The sequence below is a fragment of the Somniosus microcephalus genome, chromosome 1 (genome assembly GCF_052327205.1).
Source record: "Somniosus microcephalus isolate GS21.2 chromosome 1, FLI_Smic_1.0, whole genome shotgun sequence".
NCBI lineage: Eukaryota > Metazoa > Chordata > Chondrichthyes > Squaliformes > Somniosidae > Somniosus > Somniosus microcephalus.
Window position 1 is genome coordinate 372,423,057 of NC_140987.1, and position 18,063 is coordinate 372,441,119.

The following is an 18,063-nucleotide window of genomic DNA, read 5'->3' on the forward strand; positions in this document are numbered from 1 at the left end:
CTTTTCATTACCTAATCCTCTTTTGAAGTGGCTGGCTCGTGATGGTGTTTCTTTACACGTGTGCCAACAGCTCTCCAATACATCATCCAAATGGCCATCCTGGATTTGAGGTTCTGGACAGTCAGCACGAGCAAGCTATTCCATCATGAGAGTATCACAGCCAACCTGGATCCTGCCCCCACCTAACATTCATATTGGCACCTTTGCCAGCAAGAGTCACTGGACAATGATCAGAAGCAGGAAATACGATTGATTTCCCCTGCATTTACTCTAGCCTAAGGGTGATGAGTACAATTACAGTCCTGTTACTGACATCCAGTTGAGGCCAGCCAACTCAGATTGGTATTAAAAGTGAGCAGTAATTGTATTATAAAAGGAAATTATTGTACTCAGTTGTGTGGTAAGTGAATTAGAACATTCAACATTTCCACCACAAATGACATTTTACTGGATCTGAATTTCACTGCACTTGTCTTCCTAAGCCACAGCTTTGTCACTGTTCCTTCTCTTTCACCCTTCTGACGTTAATTTACAATAATGATGCTGTCATGAAATAAGCCACTGTCTGTACAATAGTGAGAAGAAATGTCTTCGATTGTTAGCATAATTAAATGATTGTATAATCATTTGCAGATCAATGCCAAAAAAAAGACAGCACATTTTCAGAAAAAGTCACACAGTCTAATTCTGTAAAGGATTAAATGCATTAAATGATATCTTAACTCACACAGTTAATGCAAAGCTACTCTCTAACTTCGGAGTGTGGAACACAGGGATAGTTAGTTACACGAACATGAAAGGAATTAGTCAACAGAGAGAATAGTCATTTCAGTAGGATCATAGAATCTTAAAGCACAGAAGGCAGCCATTTGGCCAGTCGAGCTGCTGGCGGCTCCTTGAAAGAGCAGTCCAATTTAGTCCCACACTCCAGCTTTTTCCCCATAACACTGCAGATAGCCCTCTTCAAGTACATGTCCAATTGCCTTTTGAATGTTCCTATGGAATCTGACTCCACCACCCATTCTGGTAGTGCTTTCCAGATCTTAACAACTCTCTGTGTTAAAAAATGTCTCCTCTGTTCCCCTTTAGTTCTTTTGCCAATTATTTTCAATCTATGACCTCTGGTTACCGAAAAGGATCATTTTAATGTGTGGAGATGTGTCTTAAAGCAACCATTTGGTGCTTCTCTGATTTTTCACATCACTGGAATCTACATGTTGAACACAACACAAATGTGTGGAATTTCAGTTGACATCATAACTACAAGTACAGAAGGACCAAGTGCACACATTCAACATCAGCAGGAAGATAATAGAAAAACACCTCTCGCAGCTCAATGTTTATTATGGAAGAGAAACAGTCTTAAAGAGACAGAGATGGTACTAAGGTAGCACTTGAAAAGAATCAATGAACAAATAGAGAGTAAAACAGGTGTACATTTGCCTTATAGCCTTGCTTTTATTTTAATCATGTTGTGTAAAGATGCACCTTGCATCACCATACTCAGTTTTGTGCCATACTTATGATATTTCTGGGTGCCCCGGCACATAATGAGGTTGCCATCACTTGCTTGGCTGAATACTTATATAATATTAGTGCATTCATGAGGTGCAGAAACAGCTGTACAGAATAGGGTTTGCACACCAGCTCAAGATATAAGTGCAAAAGATGCATTTGGTATCCTGGATTGAAATCAAGATACAAACTTATTTCACACATCTACAAGGCAGAATAGGGAAGAACATAGCATGCAATAAGTGACTTTTTCTGTCAGTTTGTTTTGTTGTCAATCATCCTCTCAATAGTATAAAAAGGGAAGTGAGAATCAGTCTATATTGTGAAAATATTCCAAGCTAACTATATCTAATCTGATAACAAAAATTGTATAACATTACTAATTGGTTGAGAAAGATAGAATTTGCATTTATATAGTGCCTTACAGATCCTCAGGATGTCCCAAAGCCATGCTTCAAAGCCATTGAATTACTTTTAAAGTGTAATCAGCATTGTTAAGTAGGCAAGCGCAACATCTAATTTGGAGACAACAAGTTACCTCGGACAGCAATGAGATAAGTGACCACTTTAAATAGTGCCTTGGGATCATTTATGTCGACCTGAGAGGGCAGTTGGCACCTCATCCAAAAGATGGCATCTCTGACAATGCAACATTGGCTCGGAATCTTCTTCTTTTCTTAAGCAGTCCCTCGGAACCGAGGATGACTTACTTCCACATTAAAAATGAGTTTGCAGGTGACTGATGAGTCCAATGCTGGACCTACAGTCTCTGTCACAGGTGGGGCAGACGGTGGTTGAAGGGGCGGGTGGGTGAGGTGCTTGGGTTGATGTGCGCTCCTTGTGCTGCCCGCGCTTGGCTTCCGCTTGCTCCCGGCGAAGAGACTCGAGGTGTTCGGTGCCTTCCCAGATGCTTCTCCTCCACTTTGTGCGGTCTTGGGCCAGGGATTCCCAGGTGTCGATGGGGATGTTACACTTTTTCAAGGAGGCTTTGAGGGTATCCTTGAAGCGTTTCCTCTGCCCACCTGGGGCTCTCTTGCCATGCCGGAGCTCCGAGTAGAGCGCTTGTTTTGGGAGTCTCGTATCGGGCATGCAGGCAATGTGACCCATCCATCGGAGCTGATTGAGCGTGGTCAAAGCTTCGATGCTGGGGATGTTGGCCTGAGCAAAACACTGACATTGGTGCGCCTATCCTGCCAATGGATTTGCAGCATCTTGCGGAGGCAGCTTTGGTGGTATCTCTCCAGTGCTTTGAGGTGCCTGCTGTACATGGTCCATGTCTCTGAGGCATACAGCAGGGCGGGTATCACTGCTGCTCTGTGGACTATGAGCTTAGTGCCGGGTTTGAGGTTCTGGTCTTCAAACACTCTCTTCCTCAGGCAACCGAAGGCTGCACTGGCAAACTGAAGGCGGTGTTGGACTTCGTCATCAAAGTCTGCCCTTGTTGACAGTAGGCTCCCGAGGTATGGAAAGTGGTCCACATTGTCCATGGCCTTGTCGTGGATTTTGATAATCGGGGGGCAGTACTGTGTGGCAGGGGGCAGGTTGGTAGAGGACCTTTGTCTTACGGATGTTTAGTGTAAGGCCCATGCTCTCGTACACTTTGGTGAAGGTGTGGTTGGCCTGGTGAAGGTGTTGGCCCGGAATATCTGGTCAACAGCGAAGTGGAAGTGTTCGCTGCTGACCCCAAAGTACGCTCCACACAGGGATCTCACGATCCTTGTGTCGAGAACGTCGGGTAGTCCAAACTTCAATTCAAGTCAACGGACTGTAGTGGGGATCTCCTTGTTAGAACCACTGTGACATCAACAGGCTGTCTGAGCAGCCAATCAACAGGCAGAATTCCCACAGACAGCGAACAAGGAAGTGAGTAAACTCTTAAAAGTCAAACTTTTTAAAATAGTTACAGAGAGAAAAAGAAAGATTGGGGCTCTCACATGGGGAAAAGGCAAACCTGAAATAAATATGGACAAACTTTCTTTTTAAAAATTCAAAATATTTTTTTAAAGTTTCTTAAAAATTTTATTTTTTAGTTAAGTTGACAAATTTCACACGGTGCAAAATTAAAATTAGTTTTCCAGGCCCTTAACATTTGTTTAGCAGTAATAATGCTGTTAAAACCCCAGTTACACCTAATCCCTTTAGGTCTAACATTTAGTGGGGAATTTAACAGCGTACTTACTACGGAAGGGGGAGGGGGAGGGTGGGGGCACAGCACAGCTTGTTTCGGAGCTGTCAGTGACTGACTGCAATGCTGCCAGTTCGCCATCATTCCGACCGCAAATTCCAAGCCATTGCGTCAGTACTGTACTGAAGTGTCAGCCTAGATTATATACTCAAATCTCGGGAAAGGGGCTTGAACCAGGAATAGTGGGAGAGAAATAAACATAAAGAGTACGGGAGATGGTAACAGGAAGTTAGGAAGAGAATAAGAAAGAGAACGATGTAATGAGGTAGAGCATTAGAGACACAAGAAGAGGATAGAGGAGAATGAATCCCACAGTACCCCACTATGCGATACATTTCCCAGCCATGGGGAACTCCTACTCTTTTTATACAGGACAGTGTTTCTTCTTTCTTCTTTGAAAGGTAGCGTATCATAGTGAATGTGATGAATTCCTGTGTGAGGCAGTGCATCAGCATTAAAGCTTCCCATGCGACTATATAAATGCCTTCAAATTGAGGTCTGATTCATCTATCGCAGGTCGATAATAGTTCCTCGGAGTTATACATTACCTCATAACTTTCATTATAGTTTAAGTGCCTGGCCAATTACATATAAAGAAAAAATAAATATCTGTTTTTTAAAAAAAATGTCAGCTTCAACAAACCTGTCTGCAAAATCGCCTGAATTACTGAAAAATTCCAAACGATCTGTTACCTAGTAAGTATGTTTAACGCGAGCCGCTCAGTGTTCTGCACTATGGGTAAAACCATTCAGTCACTGGTTCAGTAATGCCATTGTTTCTCCATTCATTTTAATGACGTGGTTCAACATTCATTTGGAGTCTCCCACTCAGATGAAAAACCTGGAAATGCCAACTGCTTGCATCTATTAGGAATCAAAGAGCTGCAGGGCATTCATTTCCATTAGATGTCAATAAAACTACAGCTCTCATACGTTATTCCTGCAAACCTATGATATTCTAAATCTGTTCTAGTCAACAAGCTATGTCCCTTTTTGTTAAAGTTCATCAAAGTACAAATTAACTGAAATAAGAGGTTAAGAGAATTATATTTTTTAATCAGAGGGTTGTGAGGATACGGAATGCCCATCAGAAACAATGGTCAAAGCAGAATCCATAATAGCTTTTAAAGGCAAGTGGATAAAAATGTTAACAAAAAAATTTAAAGGGTATGGGGAAAGGACAAGGAATGGATCAACTGGATAGCCTTCTCCAGTATCTACAAACCAGTCCAGGCTCATTAGTCCACACAAGGTTTGACATTTGGGAGGTATTTATGGGGCAGCCACAATCACTAGTTCTATTTGATCCCCAAACCTACAAAATTTTACGACAGAAAAAATTCCCTGTCCCTATTGAGAAAGTAGATGACCAAAATACCTGGGATGGCAGGAATGACGTATGAGGAGAAATTGGGTCGATTGGGCTTATACTCACTGGAGTTCAGAAGAATGAGAGGGGATCTCATTGAAACTGATAAAATTCTAACAGGACTAGACAGACTAGATGCAGGAAGGATGTTCCCGTTGGTCGGGGAGTCCAGAACCAGGGGTCATAGTCTAAGGATAAGGGGTAAGCCATTTAGGACAGAGATGAGGAGGAATTTCTTCACCCAGAGAGCGGTGAACCTGTGGAATTCTCTACCACAGAAAGCAGTGGAGGCCAATTCATTAAATATATTCAAGAAGGAGTTGGATATATTTCTTAAGGCTAAAGGGATCAAGGTATATGGGGAGAAGGCAGGGACAGGGTACTGAATTTGGATGATCAGCCATGATCTCATTGAATGGCGGAGCAGGCTCGAGGGGCCGAATGGCCTACTCCTGCTCCTAACTTCTATGTATCTATGTATCCATAAAATAATACTTGAAAATTACATAGATTATCTGAGTTGTATGATTCTTTTTTGCATCCATGAATTATTTTTTTAGGAAACACAAACTTTTTTTAACTTGGAAGAAGACTTGCATTCAACAGAAATGTCTCAAGGCATTTCACGCACAATGAATAACTTTGAAGTGCAGTCACTTTTGTTAAGTAAGCAAACACACAGCAGCCATTTTGAACACAGCAAATTCCCACAAATAGCAATGGGTTGAATAACCAGTGAATTTGATTTTGTTGGTGTTGATTTAAGGAGAAATGTTGCCTAGGACACGGAGAGAATTTCTTTGACTAATGCCATGGGATCATTCATGCCCACCTGAACGACTTGAAAATGTAGGCGGGACTTTCTCCATCTCCAACGATGGCACTTGTTTCCTGCTGTCACAGTACGCACTTACATCACTTCCTTGAAGGCCTTCCCTTCCATTGGCAGAGCACAGGCGGAAACAGAAGGAATTCCACCCACTCACTAACCGTTATTTAGAGATGACAGGACGGGTCATAGGTAGTCAGTTTCAATCATCAGCAGAGGGAATAAGAACATAAGAACATAAGAAGTAGGAGCAAGAGTAGGCCATACGGCCCCTCGGGCCTGCTCCACCATTCAATAGGATCATGGCTGATCCGAATCTAGGCTCACGTCCACTTCCCTGCCCTCTCCCCATAACCCTTAATTCCCTTATCTGCTAGGAAACTGTCTATCTCCATTTTAAATTTATTTAATGTTGCAGCTTCCACAGCTCTCTGGGGTAGCAAATTCTATAGATTTACTACCCTCTGAGTGAAGAAGTTTCTCCTCATCTCAGTTTTGAAAGGGCAGCCCCTTATTCTAAGATTATGCCCCCTAGTTCTAGTCTCACCCATCAGTGGAAACATCCTCACCGCATCCACCCGATCATGCCCCCTCACAATCTTGTATGTTTCGATAAGATCGCCTCTCATTCTTCTGAACTCCAATGAGTAGAGGCCCAATCTACTCAACCTTTCCTCATACGTCAAACCCCTCATCTCCGGAATCAACCGAGTGAACCTTCTCTGAACCGCCTCGAGAGCAAGTATATCTTTTCTTAAATATGGAAACCAAAACTGCACGCAGTGTTCCAGGTGTGGCCTCACCAATACTCTGTATAACTGCAGCAAGACTTCCCTGTTTTTATACTCCATCCCCCTTGCAATAAAAGCCAAGATTCCATTGGCCTTCCTGATCACCTGCTGCACCTGCATACTAACTTTTTGTGTTTCATGCACCAGGACCCCCAGATCCCTTTGTACTGTAGCACTTTGCAGTTTCTCTCCATTTAGATAATAACTTGCTCTTTGATTTTTTCTGCCAAAGTGCATAACCAAACACTTTCCAATATTGCATTCCATCTGCCAAATCTCTGCCCACTCACTTAGCCTGTCTATGTCCTTTTGCAGGTTTTTTATGTCCTCCTCACTCACTGCTTTCCCTCCCATCTTTGTATCATCGGCAAACGTGGATATGTTCCACTCGGTCCCTTCCTCCAAATCGTTAATATAGATTGTAAAGAGTTGGGGTCCCAGCACTGACCCCTGCGGAACACCACTAGTTACTGATTGCCAGCCCGAGAACGAACCATTTATCCCAACTCTTTGTTTTCTGTTAGATAGCCAATCTTCCACCCATGCCAGTATATTACCCCCAATCCCGTGATTTTTTTTATCTTGATCAGTAATATTTTGTGTGGAACCTTGTCAAATGCCTTTTGGAAGTCCAAATACATTACATCCACTGGTTCCCCTTTATCCACCTCAAAGAATTCGAGCAAATTTGTCAAACATGACTTCCCCTTCATAAAACCATGCTGACTCTGTCCTATTAAATTATGTTTATCCAAATGCTCTGTTACTGTTTTCTTACAATGGACTCCAACATTTTGCCAACCACAGATGTTAGGCTAACTGGTCTATAGTTTCCAGCTTTTTGTCTTCCTTCTTAAATAAGGGTGTTACATTAGCAGTTTTCCAATCTGCCGGGACCTTTCCTGAGTCCAGGGAGTTTTGGAAAATAATCACCAATGCATCCACAATCCCTACCGCCACTTCTCTCAAGACCCTAGGATGTAGGCCATCAGGTCCGGGGGATTTATCCGCCTTATGTCCCATTATTTTACCGAGTACCATCTCCTTAGTGATTTTTATCGTGTTTAGCTCCTCCTCCCCCATTGCCCCCTGTTTGTCCAGTGTTGGGATATTTTTAGTGTCCTCTACTGTAAAGACTGATACAAAATATTTGTTCAGCGTCTTTGCCATCTCCATGTTCCTCACCACTAGTTTCCCGGTCTCATCCTCTAAGGGACCAACGTTCACTTTAGCCACCCTTTTTCTTTTTATATAGCTGTAGAAACTCTTGCTATCTGTTTTTATATTTTTTGCTAGTTTACTTTCATAATCTATCTTCCCTTTCTTAATTAATCTTTTAGTTATTGTTTGCTGGCTTTTAAATGCTTCCCAATCTTCTATCCTCCCACTAGATTTGGCTACTTTATATGCCCTTGTTTTCAGTCGGATACTGTCCTTTATTACTTTACTAAGCCACGGATGGCTGTCTTTTCTTTTACTCCCCTTTTTCCTCAGTGGAATATATTTATCTTGAAAGATGTGAAATATCTCCTTGAACATAGACCACTGCTCTTGTACCATCTTACACTTTAATCTGTTTTCCCAGTCCACTTTTGTCAATTCTACTCTCATACATTCATAGCCTCCTTTATTTAAGCTCAGTACGCTGGTTTGAGATTCAACTCTCTCACCCTCAAACTGAATTTGGAATTCAACCATATTATGGTCACTCATTCCAAGGGGATCCTTTACTAGGACATTTTTATTAATCCTGTCTCATTACACAGGACCAGATCTAAGATTGCCTGCCCCCTGGTTAGTTCAGTTACATACTGCTCAAGGAACCCATCCCTAATACACTCTATGAACTCTTCCTCAAGGCTGCCATGCCCAATTTGATTAGTCCAATCAATATGAAAGTTAAAGTCCCCCATGATTATAGCTGTTCCCTTATTACAAGCCCCAACTATTTCCTGATTTATACTCTGACTAACAGAGTTGCAACTGTTAGGAGGCCTATAGACTACGCCCACTAGTGACTTTTTCCCCTTATTATTCCTTATCTCCACCCAAACTGTTTCACTATCCTGATCCTTTGACCCAATATCATTTCTGACTATTGCAGTGATTCCATCCTTGATTAACATAGCAACCCCACCTCCCTTTCCTTCCTGTCTGTCCTTCCTAATTGTCAAATACCCTTGTATGTTTAGTTCCCAGTCATGATCATCTTGCAGCCATGTTTCTGTAATGGCCACCAGATCATACCCATGTGTAGTTATTTGTACCGTCAACTCATCCATTTTGTTACGAACGCTGCGTGCATTCAGATAAAGAATTTTCAAATATGTTTTCTGACAATTTATTCCTGCTTTTACCCCTTTTACTACTTTACCGTTATCATTATACATTCTGTCCCTTCCTGACACGCTCTGGTTTTTAATTCCCCCACTGCTACCTTGCTCTATTGCCTTCTCCGCTGTCATTTTTATTTTTCGCTCTCTTAAAACCTCCCCCCCACTAATTAGTTTAAAGCCCTCTCTACAGCCCTAGTTATTCGATTCGCCAGGATTCTAGTCCCAGCACTGGCCAAGTGAAGTCCATCCCAACGGAACAGCTCTCTCCTGTCCCAGTACTGATGCCAGTGTCCCAAGAAGCAAAACCCATTTCTCTCACACCAGACTTTGAGCCACGCATTTAACTCTCTAATTTTATTTACCCTAGCCAAATTTGCATGTGGCTCAGGTAGTAATCCAGAGATTATTACCCTTGTGGTTCTGCTTTTTAATTTGGCCCCTAGCTGCTCAAACTCCTTCAGCAGAACCTCTTTCCTTGTCCTATCTATGTCGTTGGTACCAACATGGACAATGACAACTGGATCCTCCCCCTCCCACTCCAATGGAAGAAACTACTGGCAGATACTTTTAGAGGTGAGGATTTAGCACTCTAGGATCACCGCTTTTCAGGTGGTAATATAGAGGCCATGTCTTGTGCAGTTCTTTGCAATCTTAACCATTTAATTGGCACTAGGACACAAGTGGCCATGTGCAGAATTAGGGTTGCAAAATTCCAGGAATTTTTAAAAGAGGAAACTTTCCATGGGAATTTTCGGGAATTTATGGGAATTTTGGGAATTTATGGGAATTTATGGGAATTTTGAGATTTTTTGCACACTGATGGTTTTTGTCTCTGACCTTTATATTATCGTTATCATAAAAATAGACATACGGTTCCATACAAATAAAAACAGGCTTTCAAACTTTATTTAGGTTATAATTTTGAACTTTATTGAACCCCCACAAAGAAGACCTGTCTAAAATAAAATAAAAGAAGTGTCAGCTTATTTAGCCTGTAACTTGTCCTTATTTTGTCCCTTTGAGTCTTCTACTCATGAGTCTTCTGAGTCTTCCACTCATCATTGCTCCTCCTGATTCTCTGACTCTGGCTCTGACATGTCTATTTCCTCCTCTGTCACTGTCTAGCTGTGTGGTGGACACTTCTGTATCTGGCTCAATAAGTTGTAGGTTTGCCCCGATAGCCACCAGTTTCTCCACTCTCTTGTTAGTCAGCCTGTTGCGCACCTTTGTATGCGTATTCCCAAAAATTGATCAGTTTCATTCAGAGGCCGCTGATGAAGGTGGGATTTGGAGTATCACCGATGCAATGGGTGACAGGACCTCAGATGCACAAAGTCCCTTCCACCAGGTATGTGTACTGATATGCTTGCATGATTCCCATATCCCGTCCCCATTCCAAAGACCTTGCTTGGTAGAGAACTTTGCCAGACTGCCCAGAACTTTGCCCACGTCCAGATTGAGGTGGCATGAGAGGGTAGAAATCACACTGTAAGCGCTGTTGATCTGTTCTCCAGAAAGTATTGGTCTCCCAACATGCTTTGGGTCCAGCATGTATGCTGCAGCATGAATCGGCTTGACACAAAATTCTTGACGCGTCTGTATGAATTGAACAATTGCCTTCTCCTCTGCTTTGATTAGCAGGGATGTGGGTAGGGCAATGCTGATTTGTTCTTTTAAATCAGCAAAAAGCCTGAGAACATCGGACAAGACGCGTCATCTCCTTCAATCTGAGCAATTGCAGAATCTACTGGTGAGAGTAGTTTAAGACTCCCAAAACATATCATCCAGCAGTATTTGCTTGATGGTGGTTTCCATATTCCCAGACTGGGATATTGCCATTTCTTGCAGCGACTCCTTGCCCTCCAGAAGGCTGTTGTACATTATGGCAACGCCACCCCATCTGGTGTTGCTGGGCAGCTCCAGTGTGGTGTTCTTGTTCTTTGTCGTTTGCTTGGAGTTGTAAGTTGCTGCAACTACCTGTTTCCCCCTGACATACTTAACAACTTGCTTGGCTCTCTTGTACAGTGTTTCCATGGTTCTCAAACCCATGATGTCTGACATGAATCTTGTCATTCATGTGGAAATGACTTATGAAGTAATACAGGGCGGCCTGCTGGTGGCGCTGTCCGGGGAGAGTATAAATACTCGGTCATGGGCCCAGCTTGCTTAGGACATTCTTTAACAGGAACTAGTGAAGGACACAACTAGATCTCCATGTTGAAAAACAGTTGATTAAAGCCTTGTTTAATACTCAGACCAAGTGCCTAGTAGTTTTCTTACGTCAATTTCCTTAAGGAGCAGGTTGAGCCCATGAGCTGCGCACCCAATAGACGTAATATGAGGGTAAGCCTCCTCCACTTGAGCCCAAGCAGCCTTCATATTCGCAGCATTGTCAGTAACTACGGCAAAGACCTTTTGTGATCCAAGATCATTGATGACTGTTTTCAGCTCATCAGCAATGTATGTGCCTGTGTCTCTGTTGTCCTTCATGTCTGTGGTCTTGAAGAACACTGGGAGAGGAGTGGAGATGATATTGTTTATGATGCCCTCCCCTCATACATTTGACCACCCATCTGAGATAACTGCAACACAGTCTGCCATCTCTATCATTACTTTGAGCTTTCCTTGGACTCTGTTATATTCAGCCTCCAGCAAATAAGTAGACAAAGCATGTCTGGTGGGAGGATAGTATGCAGGGTGAATAATATTGATAAATCTCTTCCAGTACACATTGGCTGTGAGCATGAGGGGTGAGCCTGTCGCATATACAGCTCGAGCAAGGCACTCATCTGCATTCTTTTGGCTATGGTTATCCATTTTATCAAAGAACCTTCCAAGTGGGCCAGGAGTTGCTGATGATAAGGAGCCTGATGCTGAATGTGAACCATCATCTTTTTGAATGGAAGCAGGGGAACTCTGGGCTGACTGCTGTGAGCTTTGAGTGTAGTTGTTGCATTTGGATAAATGCTGCTGCATCTTTGTGGCATTCTTTACATATGGCTTTGTACAGTGTTTGCACATGTACATGGTCTTTCCATCTTTAATGCCTGGGGTAAAATGCTTCCACACAGCCGACAGTAAACGCAGCATTGTTCTATGCAGAGAAATAAAGGGCATTTGTCTCTGTGTCGAACTGCGGTCGATCAGCACGATTGCAACAGGGTGAGTAAATTTTTCCTGATGCTCCATGTGATGGAAGCATAACCTGTGCATGCACAATGCTACATCACCAATAGAGGGAGCTAATCGCTCATCCACTCATCCAACCAATCAGGACACATTTGTTCACAGTCACACACAAAACTTGTCATTATTAAAACAAGCCAAGTAAGAAGATAAGCATATATTGATTAAGAAATTCTTTAATAATTAAGATTCCATCTCTGTTAGTAATTTTAAGAGAGGACCTGTGAAAAAAAATGAAAGAAATACAAAAAAAAACAATATTATGCTAGCATGTGCTTTTTTGGGCAAAATTCCCAAAATTCCCAAGCTAAACTTCCCGTGGAAAATTTCCGGAAATTTTCCGGAAACTTTCCACCCCTTCGCAACCCTATGCAGAACTCAGCTTTATCCCGACAGACAGCAATATGGTGCTTGCGGTATAATTGGAAACTGCTAAATCTGCATCACTCTAAAGACGCATTGTGTCCAACTGATACCTCCAATATAAGGGTACAGTCACACTACAGGTTTAGCAATGTTCAAAAGCCGTTCTGGCTTCACATTGACACTGAACTTGTGTTGTGTAAATCTGGTGTTAAAACCCATCCTGATTCTGAAGTGAAGCAGAGTGTGCATTGCTCTGGTGGATTCAGACTGCACATACGCCAGAACTGTAGTGTTAGTGTAAATTGGTCAGATAAATGCACCTTAATTTAGCCTGGTTCAGAAAATTACTATTTGTCAAGCAGTTGGTTTAAAAAAAATGTTCCACCAGTGATCAAGCCTGTCTGTGTTTAAAATGTATTTTCTATGTTGGACCACGAGTACGACTTGCTATTTCTGGAACTGCAACACAGGCATTTTGACATGTTCAAAATTATTGTCTTCACTTTTTAGAATGCTGCACTGGGAACAATTGGAAACAGGCTAATTCAATCCAATGATTTAAAGTCTAATTTATGGAACAAAACTTAGAACATTCTTGGAACTTTAGGTCAAGAAATGAGTCTGGGCCTAGACTCGGCACAGCGCGACCAGCGAGAGACCAGTGGATAAATGGGAACTGGTTGTCGGGCCTCATTAACATACTCGACCGCGATTCCCCCGCAGCCAGCTCGCCTGAGCAAAGACATCAATATCAGGCCGCCTGTCTCGCCAACAGCAGCCGTCAGGTCAGTCCCAGGAGGGGGGTTGGAGAGTACGATGGGGGAGGGGTGATCACGACTCCTGTGGAACCAGCGGAGCGCTCCTGCTCTTCCTGGCTCCACCGAATGCTTTGATTTTAACTTTGCTGAAGTTGACGGCCGAAAAATGGGCGCAATGCATACCAATTTCGACACCTTAATCTAGTGAATTTCTCCAATGGTTACTTATTGTAACACTGACAGATCAAAGCTACTTGAAAGGATTATAACATTCTTCCAAAACTTGCACTAATATTAGAAAGTAAGGATAATAGCAAACGTATAATTATTTTAATAAATTAATTTCTTATTAACATAACCTTCAGATGTTAGCATTACAATGCCAACTTAGTATGAAAATCTTGAACAAATATTGATTTCATTAATAAAAAATCTTCTGAACATGCCAAATAATACAGCTGAATAAAACTCCTTCATTACAAATGTTAAAGAACAACCTAAATAAATAGGCGATTAAAATTGCAAACCAGTTTGATCATCCCACATGTTTGGCCTCCTCTCTGCTGAATCAAGACTCATCAACTGTTTCCCACTCTGACATAATCTTGTATTATTTGTTAGTTTTCTCCCCTCCTTTCCTGAAAGTATTAACTCTGGTGGGCCAGAGCTCTTTAGCTCCTGGCAGACGATTAAATTTTTCCCAAGAGACTAACCTTCATCTGTGAACCTAGACAGTGAGTGCCAGCAGGTTATTTAACCATGGGGCTATTACACCCAAGCCAAATTCCAATCTCACCTGACATTCCATAGTTGTGCAGCTCCCAGCAGGGATTACTGGATAGCGTTCAGAATTAGGAACTCAGGGCTAGATTTTCAGTCGCTTGCGCCAGCAGTTAGCGCCTTAAGAGAAGTGTTTTTCGGGCGCTATGCGTGTAGCGCCCGGGCGCAGCGCAGTTTGCGCCCCACCCCAAATTAAGTTGCCCGTTAGCGCTGGCGCAAAGTTTAGCGCCCGCCCGGATGCGCGCGCAGAAAATGACGTCACATCCTCGTGCAACGCCCTTTGTGCGCCCCGATTCCAAACTTCAGTCGGACCGCCCCATTGTGCGGCTGGCGGCCGGAGCGTTTGGAAAAAGGAACGCAACACAACCAGCGCGGGCCCCGGGGGGCGCAAATTAAAGGGGACGTACTCTCCAGTATAAAGGCCAGCCTTTTTTCAGAAAACACTCTTGTGCAACGCATTTCTGGAGACACAACAAGGAGGATAGCTAACTGGTTTCAAGCAGCAAGAGCCAGGTATTTTTGGACTCAGGCCAGAGTGCTGCAAGTGGCCTTTTGGAAATTAGTGTGTTTGCCAGGATTTGATGGGGGTTGCATGGGGTGCCAACGCGGAGCTGCAGCTCCATGTCCGTAGGGCTCGCAGACACATTGTGAGAGGGGCAGCCCTGGCTAGAGGCAGGGGGGGCTACAGGCGGCGGCCACGTAGGCCTTACCCAGTCAGGCTATACCGCCAGCAGCGCTCCTACCTAAACATGAGTGCCGCGCGATGTGTTAAAAGGCTCCGATTCCGAAAGGAGGTGATTGCAGAGATCTGCCACCTGCTTCGCCGAGATCTGCGGCCAAAGCTCAGGTGCAGGACGTCTCTGTCGGTGGAAGTGAAGGTGACGGTGGCATTGAACTTCTATGCCACCGGCTCCTTCCAATATGCTGCTGGGGACATAGCAAACATCTCCCAGTACGGCGCGCATCGCTGCATCCGCCAGGTGACCGAAGCACTGTTCAGAAGGAGAAGCCAATTCATCTCCTTCCCCATGGCCCTGGAGAGCCAGCATCAGCGCGCATTGGGATTTTCCAGACTCGGGGAATTCCCCTTGGTGCAGGGCGCCATTGACTGTACGCATGTGGCTTTGCGGGCCCCTCTGGAGCATGGCGAGCAGTATCGCAACAGGAAGGGCTACCATTCTCTGAATGTGCAGCTGGTCTGTGACCACAAGCAGCGCATCATGGCAGTCAATGCCAGCTTCCCAGGCAGCAGCCACGATGCCTTTATCCTGCGGCAGAGTACTGTGCATGACATGTTCCAGGCACAGCCTCCCCCAAGAGGATGGCTACTCGGGGACAAAGGCTATCCTTTGTGCACCTGGCTCATGACCCCGCTCCGCGCGCCCAGGACCGCTGCTGAAGAGGCCTACAACGAGAGCCATCAAACCACCCGCAACATCATCGAGCTAACTATTGGGGTCCTCAAGCAGCGGTTCCGCTGCCTTGATCGCTCCGGAGGAGCTCTCCAGTATTCGCCGGACCGGGTCTCCCAATTTGTGGTGGTTTGCAGCATGCTACACAACCTGGCTATCCGCAGGACTCAGGCACTGCCACCTGACGTTGGACCAGCACCTCAGGAGGAGGAGCAGGAGGGGCATGAGGAGGAGGAGGAGGAGGAGCAGGAGTACGTTCCCAGGAGGGAGCGACCAGGGCCAAGGGCCGCACGACGCCACCTTATTACACGGTACTTCTAAGCCCCCTGTCAGGGAATGGCCAGGGGCCATGAGGGAAGATGAATGCAGCCGCTCCGCAAGCCCTCAGCCGGCGAAGCCAACAAACACTAAGAAGAACAACCATGGAGACTGCATGAATAAAGATAATTTTTTATTACACAAAAATGAAAAGCCCTTCCCACATGAATCCCCAAAAACAATAAACGGGCCCCACAAAAAGCCCAACAAACGACTCACTCCCACAAACTGGGGAGGAGTCACTCCACCTTTCTTCAAACCGGGCCTCAACGTCGGCCTAACGCAAAAAATAAGCCCTCCAACAACACAACCATGGGCAAAATAAAGATGGCCACCGCCATATAAAAGGAAAGCTGCCCACACCCTCTACTGAGTGGCCCGCGAGGGCGAGACCTTGCCCAGCCTTTTGCCTCCCCTGCCCGGCCTGCTGCTCCTTCGCAAGCTCTGCCCAGTGGCTGCTGCGAGGCTGGGGGAAGGCGCCTGAGGCTCAGATGCCCTTCCGCCAGATGCCGCTGGGGGGCGGCCTACACGGCGTTTGGGCCTCGAGGGGCCGTCTGCTGAGTGGTGCACCTGAGCCTGGCCACCATCAGCTGCAGCCGCTTGCCCTTGACGCCCCAGTGGGGGAATGGCGGTGACGGATGGCGCAATGTGGGCCAGCTGGCGTCTGGGATGCGCTGGCTGGTGCTGTGGCGCGGTGGCACTCGGCCAGGCCCGCACTGCAGGATCCGCAACAATCAGCCGAGGGGCGGCTTGCTGGGATGGTCCAGCGCGGCGGCTGCCCTGGCGATGCCTGCCTGAGACAGCGCGTGTGGCAGCAGTGAGTGCCCCTGTGGTCCTGCTGTGCGCGCGCATCACAGCCGCCAGGGTCTTGACGGCATCAGTCAGCATGCGGCCACTCACGGCAGTTGCTGCCCCGAACTCGCGCACACTGGTCGCCAGCGACTCGATGGCCTCAGGCATGCGCCCCACCACGCTCATGAGCTCCGTGTGGCGCCGGTCCGAATCCTCGGCCATCTTATCCAGCTTCCGCACCTCCTCCGAGGTGAAGGTGTCCGGACTGGAGTCGCGACTCTCCCGCTGGGGAGGAGGGGGCCGAACTAGGGGACCCTTGCCGTGTTGGTGGCGGCGAGTGTGCCGAACAGCAGCACTCCCCTCTGATCCTTCCCCCCTTTGGGGGGAAGGCCGCGGGCCACGCGCACGGCTCCTGGGTGGCTGGACGCCACTGGTCCCAGAAGCTGCATTGCCCTGCGACAGTTCCTCCAGGCACTCGTCCAGTGAGGAGGTGTCAAGCATTTCCTCCTCTCCTGCGGGACGTGACTGTTCCCCCGAAGGTCCGGCTTGCTCCTCCTCCTCCTCCTGGTCGGAGGTGCTGTCACTGGCAGCTTCAGGGTCCTGGTCGTCACCAGCTGAAAGCAGGAATGCACAAGAGTAGCTTCAGAGTGAGGAGACGGCGTCAGCGAGGGAGTTAGGACTGGTGGCATTCAGCGCATTGGTGGGACAGTGGCAAAGGAGGTAGCTCGGATGGGCCAGTGCGACGCGAGAGGGCCAAAAGGCGAGGTCCTTACCATTGCCGGGCAGTGGAGGGTCGGATACTCCGCACGCTGTGGGGACAATCACATGGGCTCCCATGAGCACACACACGCGCTCCTCCAGCCGAGTGAGCTTCTGCAGCTTGGCGCGGCCACCCCTGGCACGCGCCTGGCGATTAAACGCTACTTTAGCCTGCAAGAGAAAGGACGGGCTGTAAGTGCGCAGTGAAGCCCTGATGTAGTGTGCACTGCCTCCCATGGTGGAATAGCGTGGACAGAGTGAAGCCCTGATGTAGTGTGCACTGCCTCCCATGGTGGAATAGCGTGGACAGAGTGAAGCCCTGATGTAGTGTGCACTGCCTCCCATGGTGGAATAGCTTGGACAAAGTGAAGCCCTGATGTAGTGTGCACTGCCTCCCATGGTGGAATAGCTTGGACAAAGTGTAGAGTGCCGAATGGCCATGTGATGCTCATGACTGTCCCAATGCTGCTGGCTGAGGGCTGGCCAATAGGACTTTCAGCTCCCTTTGCCCATCATGTCAGGTGTACATGCAAGAATGAGGAGGAGACTGGAAAGGCTACTCACCTTCACAATCCTGGTCAGATCGTTGTATTTTTTACGACATTGTTTGTGGGTCCTGGGGGCATCGCCGGTGAACGTCACCCTCTGGGCGATCTGCTTCCAGGCT